Genomic DNA, 9,352 nt, shown 5'->3' on the forward strand with positions numbered 1-9,352 from the left:
GGTGGGCTGGGGGCTGTGTTTACAGACACTTGCCTTTGTTTATAGGGGGGAGCAGGGGAGGGCGGTTGCCCAGGTTTTCTGTAGCTCTCTGGATCATTGTCTGTTTGACCAAGCGGGGCTCTCTCCTTTTGCCTGCAGAGAGGCCTTCTGCTTCTTCACTTTTATCAGCTCAGAAGAAAGAGTCTGTGCTTTAGAGGTAGAAGAAAGTATCTAAGAGGGTCCTGGAATAGACAGAGATGAGTTGGGTGACAGACTTAAACGCATCCGTTATCTTCACATGAGCTTGTGTGCCTGCCTGTGCTTGTGTCTTCTCTTCTAGGCCTTAATGGAGTCCGGTTCTGCTTTATTAAATCCTAGAACAAGGGAACCTAAAGACCCTGGCCCACTGTTCCTAGGTGGTCATTCTTCTAATTCTGGTGCGTTTAGCCTGGCGATCCAGGCATCCATCCTTTTTGACTCTCCAGAGCCACTGAGCTGCACAGGCCTCTCTCCCTCCCGGCCAGTACTAAGCCCTAACGCTGAATACACCCTACCACCCCAACTGGCTGGAATCCAGCTGACTTAGTACTAAAGCCAGTAAAAAGCCCCATGTTCCAATGCCTCCGCTGAGCAAACCCGCTAACTAGACACAGTTCTGAACTAGCTGGACCCTTCAACCTGCAGAACATACAGGCAGTCCTTTCCTCGGTCCCAAATCTAAACCGTCCCAGCATCCCCAGCCGCCTAATGTTGCCTTGTCAAACTCCCATGGAGCGGGCTAGTGGGTTGAGGCAGGATTTGTCCAGTGTGTCTGTGCTTTTTATCGTCTACACACTTTTTAATTCTTTGTTTAAAGGCGGTGGAGGGGAGCGATTCCATGCTTCTGCTTGTGGGAATGGCTAAAAGGCCTCTGCTTTAATTGCTCCGATAATGTGTTTGCTGCCATTTTGTTAAGAGCAATCACTCCTGCAGCGAATTCACAAGCGTTCTAGACAGACCGGAGCCGACAAAAAAAAAAAAAAAATGTAGGATTTGACGTTAAAAGCTAAATGGGAAGCTGGGGCGCAGAAGGTAAATTGATGGTCTATCTGGCTGTCAGGTCTCAGCCCCAGACTTCCACACAGGACAAAGTCTGATAACCCTGAAGCACCGACAGGGTTCTCTCTCTCTCTCTCTCTCTCTCTCTCTCTCTCTCTCTCTCTCTTTCTCAGTTTGGGAATGAATCTGAAAACCTCAGAGTGGACTTCAGTATCCTTCTTGGCTGGCTTTTCCAGGACTTTTGCTTCCAGCCACAGACAGCAGCTACCAGACACCATGTCTGAAATGACAGCTAGGTCACTGGGGGACCTTACATGTCTACTAAAACCCAGAGACACACGGAGGAAGCAGGGATGTCTGGCTAGTTCGGTTGTAGCATTTTCTTTAAGGGGGGGGGGGGCAGGTGTCTGAATTTAGATTGTAGAAGGAACTGCCCTGGGGTGTTAATTTCAGCGATGAAAATGGATGCAGCCGTGTCACGGGCCTTGCCACTCTCCGTGACCCTTTCGAAATATGCCTGCCTCACTTCCGGGTGAAGTGACGGCCCAATCCGCTTCCCTCACCTGTGGCTCTGCTGGCTGTTGCCCCCATAGCGGCAGATAATCTCAATGCTAGTCTCTCCTGGTGTCGAAATATGGGGAGAGGAGCAGGGGGCAATTCAGGATTTCAGGAATCCGAAGGAATAGATGTGAGGAATTCAGAGCGATTTCAAATGCAAACCCGCAGGAGCCAAGAGCTTTGGGGCTACTCTACCTCCCACCCACACCCACCCCCGGACTTTGAGGAGAAAACCTGGGTCAGGTGCAAGGGCCTGAACTGCTTTTACAGGGCTTCCAAACAGAGCAAAGGATGTTACAAAAGCCCGGGCTTGCATTGGAAGCGCGGGTCCACAAACTATAGGAATCTGCTCCATCAGTCCAGGATCTTTAGCCAACATGCCGTTTCTAAGGTAGTTTTGCGAGTAGTGGACTTATCTCCCACCGCCGCGTTTCTTTTCCCTTGCTTCTCCTAGTGCGGGAGCCCTACCTACACACTCCGACTTGGAAGAAGGGTTGGCTGGTGGACTCAAAATAGAGTTTGTTTGAAAAGGAAGTGTGGCTGCATAAACACCATAGACTACTGACTCTGGGCCCTAACCGCTGCCAATCTACTCACGCATCTTAACCTAGGAGACTCAAATTCTCTGGCCCAGATATCCGCACGAGAGGAGGGCGCTAATGAGTCCCTGGATTCCACTCTTGTCCCAGCCCTTGGATCTCATGGACAGAAAGAAAATTCTCAAGGAACCGCCCTTAGACTGGGGTTCAGAAACCGGCTGGAGGCCCCAGCAGCCTAAATTACTCTTGTGGGGATTATCGGGGAGTGTGGAAGAGAACCCTTAGATATATTTTAACTGTTTAAAAGAGGAAGAAGGGGGCTGTTCCAAAAAAAAGGAAACCAATCTCACGTTTCCGGGGACCGGACAGTTCTAAGAGCGCTGCCTCGCCACCCAGCCGGTGTGCTTCGAAGCACAGCAACTGTCTGCTCCAGTCACTAGCCTTCTTGAAGTAAAAGGAACGGAGTCCCGGACTCCTGCGCACAATTCTAAACTTCACCCCCTGGTTCTCATCGGTTGCCCCAAGGTTCTCGCCATTTCACCCTGCCCAAGTCGCTTCTCTTGCAGGAGCGAGAGCAACAACCCCATGCATATACATTCCCTCCAAATTTCTCCCGGTATTTGGATCGCTTTGATGATCAGATGGTAGAGCCCTGATTACAAATTTATTCCCTGACTCTCTGTCCGTCTTTATCTCCGCTATTAGGGACATCTGGGAGTGATTAGTGCCGCGCCCGCTCCCGGCCGCGCTATCCTATCTCGCCGCTGCGAGGCCCAGAGCCTCGCTGACGTCAGGGCAGACGGCTCGGAGCCATCCCAGCAGAGCTAGCTGGGTGTAATCGGCGGCTGCGCGGCCAAGTCCTCCCAGGGCCAGGCAGGCAGCTGGAAAACTCCATCTCCATCCGCCTGCGCGGACGAACATTCTAAATACATATTTTTAGCCCGGGATATTTTTGTTTTGTTTTGTTTTGTTTTCCTTGCTTGGGGTGAGAAGGGGCCAGTTGGCGATGCTTACGTGAAATCTTCCAAATCTCTCTGTCGGTCCTGTGCCTTCCTCTTCGAAAAGCCTCCGACTATTGGTCCCTACCGATCAGAGCTCCTTTGCTACCCATGAACCAAGCGCTGCTTCCCTACACCAATAGAGACAGTCTTGGGGCGGGCGGGGGCGGGGGGGGGGAGTAACGCCAGTGCAACACGGGGACCCACGTGGTTACGAGTAGCCCTTATGCGGCCAAACGACTCTCAGGGAACTTTTTAGAGGTAACTAGTGTCCCGCCCACGGCACTCGTCTGTACTACAGTTCTCCGGACCAAAATGATGGAATTTTCCTACCTAAGGGGACAGCCTAGCAGAAGTAATTACAGAACTTCACTTCGTTTGTGACTGCACTCTGCACCTGCTTTAGATCTAGTGACAGCTGCCCAGCTGGTGACACTTCTTGAGCAGGACAGGCGACTAGCGCGGCAGCTTTGTCCTCTGTTCCAGTGCGGTGTCCCGAGCAGAGAAAGGAGATCTGTGTGTGATTCCTAGATGCTCACGACCTCTGACCCTGAGGAGCTGTTGGCTGGCAGGACAGGTGCTGTGACGGACTCAGTATCTGAGCTGTCCAGGATGGAGATTCGTGTTCCCCAGAGAACTAACAAACTTACAAATCCACCCATATTTCATGAAAACCTCCAAAAATTCCAATTGGCCAAGCCAGGGACTTCAGGGATTTCAGAGCTTGCAATTCTTAAAACTCCTGCAGAAAATTCTAGAAACACTTCCTGAGGCCACACCAACCACCACAATTGGTTCAGAATTGTAGGAATGTTTTTTTTGAGCCACCAAAACTACTGTCTGGTGTGGGTAAGGGTGACACTATCAAATATGAAGAAAGAATAGGCCAAGACCTCCATTATTAAAGTCTACACCCTTCAAGAGAGAATTGGACATATCCCTGATCAATTTGCCTTGATCAAAGATAGATGCCTTGCAGCAGCCTGGGATTTATTTTCTCATGTACCAAACAGAGCAAACTGCCTGTTCAGTCAGAGGCTACACTGTATTGAGAGGTAAAGAAGGTGGCCTTTCTTTGAGGGAACAGACAAATAATGGCAAATTCCATGTAAGGGAACCGAGAATATTAAAACAAGCCCGGAATCAAGAATTCCCAAGAGTTCTTCACAACCATCTGAAGCAAGTCTACAGAACAAACTCCTCATACCTTCTTGTGATCTAGACTAGGAAGGGGCCATTTCCTCTAAGTCAGAGAAAAATGTCACCCTGAGCGTCCCATTTCCATTCATTTCTATCCTCTGCAAATGGGGAAAACATGCAAGTGTATGGTCTGAAGAGCTGATCCTTGGTGACTTCAGGACTCTGGCCTGGCTGAGAAGCAAAGGAAATAAAAGCAGGGAGCCTGGTTTTTTTTTTTTTATATATAGTGTTGCCAGGTGGGTTCTTCATGGTCTGCCTTAATGTTGGAATCTGGTTAGTTCAGACAATCAATTTCTCAACCAGGTCACTCAAAACCACAAAGATCCACACTATTCTGACCTACAGCATTTTCTTGCTCCGGGTAAAAATTATATGAGGGCCGAGTCAATTTAGATGGTCCACTGGCCCAGGGATTCTCCCTGTATGCCCCCAACCAAAGAATCTAGATTCGTAGGAAGCTGAGCCTTTCTGATAATAGAGTAGTTGACAATTCTAGCCTCCAACCAATGCCCCAGCTGCTTTCTTGAGTAGTTTTTGTTTTCCAGAGTGTGTCTGACAGGACCTTGATAAGAAAGCACAGACTTACCCAGAAACTCTCTATTTAGACTAAGTATCAAAACATGACAATCCCCTTGCCTCTGACTTCCAAATGCTGGGATTAAGGGCACATACCATTATACTCAACTTCAAATAATATTTTTAATACACAACCTATTGGATCCAACTAACCTAATGCTTCTCTTATGACTAAATGGAGTCTTTCAAAATATAATTCCCTTACATAACACCAAGCCATCTTTCAAGCATTGGTGACCAATAACCGAAAATCATGGAGACCTGCAGAAACATATTATTTGTTCCCATGATGTTTGCTGCTCAGCCAGTTAAAAGTCACTTAAAACAAACAAAGCACTTACTCAAGGCCAGAGTGTTCAATCTTCATGAAACACATTGCCTAGAGGAGGCCAGAAAAGATAGTATTCTAAACCAAGATGGTGGTAAACCCTCCTTTCTGAAGAGACAGGAGCGAATGGTCATCCACCAGGGCCTTCTTTTTAAGATAGATTTGTTATTGTTGCTTGGCACAGACATTTTTTGTCTTTGGGATAAAACAGAAATGCTGTGTGTGTGTGTGTGTGTGTGTGTGTGTGTGTGTGTGTGTGTGTGTGTGTGTTGCTTGTGGCTTTAGTTTTAAAGAAAAAAACCTGGAAACAAAAATGTAAGTTTGTAGTAGTAGTTGGGGAAGGGAAATTAATGCGGTTTTAATGGGGGGGGCGGGAGATGGTCAGACCGCCTGACCATCGCCTTCCCTTGAAAATCTGGTTTTCATATTCTCGCTCAGTAATCACCCAAAGCCATAACTGTCTCTGAAATTATTCATTAAAGTCATTTTCAGGGATTCTCACAGGATGACTCTTACGTTTATGATCTGAGAGCAATGACATCAGCCTCTGTCTTTTTTCCGCTTTTAATTAATGCTCTGGAAAGACAGGGTTGGGGGAGGTTGTGAGCCTGGGGAGGGGGCGGGAGGGGTGGAACTCGAAGGCCTCTCTGCTTTGGCGCGGTCAGCTGAGCGCCGGCGCGCAGACATCCTTTGATTAAGGAGGGTATTTCGAGGAGTGCAGGCTGTGCAGAAGATCACGGCTGTGCCCTGTGGTGCTGTCAGCAGTGACAGATCCCAGATGGGGCCCGCTACTGTATGGCAGATTGAGTTTCTCAACAGAAAACTCACCCTTCCTCCTAAACGTCTTCAAAAACCTTCTCCGGATACTTCATTCATCCAGGTCGTGTCGTCTGAAATAGAAACAGTCCAATCCCAAAGTTGGTTTTGTGTGCGTGTGTGTATGCTGGGTTTTATCTCCACCACCATTCCCTCCCTTCCTCTTCTCTCTGCACTGTCTCTCCTTTGTGCATCTTGGACTCCTGAAGGCCACTCAGAGCATAGATGCGGTGAGTCTGGGGGGAGGAGGGTCCCTGTTTACCAGGCTCAGGGCACCAAGTGGTGGAACCAACACTGAGGTCCCCCCACATGCACCCGGAAGGCAAGGCTATCCTTGCGGGCTAAGGCAGTGGATCGCTAGGGGAATTCAAGGTGGACCCAATGAGTCACACACTCTGGAGAGGAAAAGCTGGGGGCGGGGAGGGCGGGAGATAAAGGAAGAAACTGAAGGCGTCTTGTCTCCAGCCAGCTTAGTTCTTTGGAGAAGCAGTATGGAGTCCTAAAAAAGGAGGCTGGGTCTTACCGTTGAGGTCGGTGCCGATAGAGGATGGGAGGGAGTCTGCAGGAGCCAAGCACCCTCAAGAAGAGGAAGAGAGAACGTTGCGGAGATTTGAACAGCGGTCTGTGAGGTCAGACTGGACTCAGGCCTCCTCAAGGTGAGAGGGGAGGACGGGTGGAAGCCCAAGTTTCTACACAATACGCCCCCAGCAAATCGTACTCTAGAAATAGGGACTTATTGCAAACTGTTCTTTAAAAGTGGTTTCAGAAATGTCCCAAACCTTTGCTCGGCGGAAGCCACAGAGATTCTTCCTTTCCCCGGTCCTTCGGTCCTTCTCCGGAAGAGCTATTCTGGCCAGCTCTGGGCTAGGGGCAGTGGCCGAAGAGAAGGGGAAAGTAAGGTTGAGAGCACCGGATTCCGAGCCCAGCAGTGAGCGGTTTCTAGGCCCCACCCACCCTCCCCCCAAGGTTTTCTTAAAAGTGAATCTTGGCGTGTTTTTTGCAGACCAAACATCAGAAACCCAGGAGAGGAATCTAGAGAGCGCGTTTTGTTCTGTTTTGCTTTAATAATAAGTAGTGTGCCCCGTTAAACACCCTATTACCCCCCCTCTCCCTCAACCTCTCTGGAAAAGAGTCTTTCCGGAGCGCCTAGAAACCTAAAAATAACACGCCACGCTCAAGGTCCAGAGAAGCCACCAGCCACCTCTACAGGGTGGGGACGCTGCCCGTGAAAGGTCATCACTTTCTTCACCCGGACAACCTGACAGTAAAGCCCAAGCAGTTGATCCTTTCCTTCCTTTGAGCCCAGGATCCAAGCCCGAAATAGATGGGGAGCCCCCAACCCTACAGCCATGAGGAAAAAGCAGTTCCTCGGTGACCCGTATGGCCACCGTGACTATCTTTCGAGTAGACCCTTTGGTCAAGTCTAGATGTCACACTTTAAATGCCTTCCAATTTTCCCCCTTCTCGAGTCTAATTTTTGCAAAGAAATGAGATGGGACCATCAGACTCTGCCTATGTTGCTGCCATCTGGTGTGCGAGCAGTCTCCAGCTTGTGCTGAGAAGCAGGGCTGCACGTAACTTAGGGGTAAACCTATGAAGCCAACCCCACCCACCTCCGCCAATGTAAGTTCTTCCTCCCCTCCCCTGACAATTCCAGCCTCAATTGTCGGGTAAAAAAAAAAAAATCGAAAAACTCTTTATATAAAAACAAAACACGCTGAATTTCAAAACGACCGCTCACCTCCTCTACAAGACAGCTTTTGTTTTCATTGGCCGTGGTGGATGAAAGGAGTTTATTTTGATTTTGTTTTCTTGTACCCACATGTCTTGTAAAAAGGTTCCTGTGCACGGGCCTGCCCCCACCCCCACCCCATGACCGCGGGGGCCTTGCTTCCAGACTTCGGTCCCCACCACTTGGGTTTAAGCCCTCGCCTGGAGCCGAGGTGTAATTGTGACCGCCCTAGCTCCGATCCTCCCGGGGATATGGTTGGCCTGGCCAGACTGAGGCCGGGACCTCCCAAGTGGCGGCCTAGGCTCTAGAGAGCTTCGAAGTCCGTGCCTCGCAGCCTCCTCCCCCTTTCTTTCCTCTGCGGACGTTGCTAGCTTTTTCTCTTGGCTCTGTACTTTGCTCACCTCCCAGCTCAGAAAGGGTAAATCTTTTCTCTCTTTCTGTTTGCTTTATTTTTGTTTCTTTCCCCTGTCAGACATCTTATTAGGGCTCGCTTGGTCGCCTTCTCATTGAAACCCCAGGTCCAGAGAAGCTAACAACCTTGATGGAAATCTGGGGCAAAGAACTGGGAGCCTCTAGCCAGCCCCCTCCGCGCGGCGGCGCAGTCGGATCCCGGAGCGCTTCTGCATAGCGTCAGCGCGCCGGGTAATTTACCTTTCCTGCGCGTCTGTCAATATGACTAATTTCCACCCGGGTCAAAAAGCCTTTCTCCGGCAGTCCATCTTGGAGCGCTCTCTTAACGCGATAGACGGGGGTGGTTGTTTTGTTTCCACCTTAGAAATAAATACTCTTGGGGCGTCCCTGCCCGGGCAACCCTGAGAGGAGCAGGCGAATATACACCGTGTCAATTAAAACCAGTTTGCCTTGAACTACGAACTGTGATTGGGTTTCAACGACAGCGACTTGCTGGCCTTTTTAATACACATTACCTAACTCGTCCTTGATTCCAGTGCTTTCTTTAGAAACATATTTTTTTCCAAGAAGGAAGTAATTATTGCTCCAATTCTTCTCCATGGGGTGCAATTCCCTAGTGAAACAGGGCCACAATTCAGGGTGTGTTTTAAACATCGGATATGATTGCTAATCTGACCTAGACTATATATCATCCAGGCGATATTTTACAATAATTTTCAAACTGCTACCGACCTCTTAAGTGCGAACCCTTGCTGTGGAGGCCTCCAATGGAAGGCTGGATGATTCGCCAGTGACAGACTCAGGCTTCTACAGGCTGAAACAAAGGAGTGGGAGACAAGGACATTCAACGCTGGGGACACCCAGTTAGGTCCCTTAAGCTCTGAAATAATTTTATTTCACTGATACAGGTATAACTGGGACTGAAAAGTCCTCAACAGTAAGAGCACAACTAATAAAATTTAGCAATTTAACAAACTTGAACACACACAGGACTTGGGGAATTTCAGGGGAACCTGGAAACTAGGAAGGGAGGCCTCTGCCAAGGGGAGGTGGCACACCCTGCATCAGGATGCTACCTATTGCTCAACCTACAAGCATTCCTTAACTATCACTCCTGTCTCTGGTGATCTCTCTCTCTCTCTCTCTCTCTCTCTCTCTCTCTCTCTCTCTCTCTCTC

At 49.2% G+C, this 9,352-nt stretch overlaps 1 long non-coding RNA gene across 1 annotated transcript in view; it reads left to right on the forward strand.

Annotated features, from left to right (window-relative positions):
• The first annotated feature begins 6,077 nt into the window (after positions 1-6,077).
• LOC110300803 overlaps positions 6,078-9,352 on the forward strand; it is a 23,863-nt gene continuing 20,588 nt past the window's right edge. The window contains exons 1-2 of the long non-coding RNA XR_002378633.2: positions 6,078-6,262; positions 6,498-6,688. This is a non-coding gene — a long non-coding RNA (uncharacterized LOC110300803). The remainder of the gene's footprint in view (positions 6,263-6,497; positions 6,689-9,352) is intronic.

This window comes from Mus caroli, chromosome 8 (genome assembly GCF_900094665.2).
Source record: "Mus caroli chromosome 8, CAROLI_EIJ_v1.1, whole genome shotgun sequence".
In the NCBI taxonomy this organism is placed as follows: domain Eukaryota; kingdom Metazoa; phylum Chordata; class Mammalia; order Rodentia; family Muridae; genus Mus; species Mus caroli.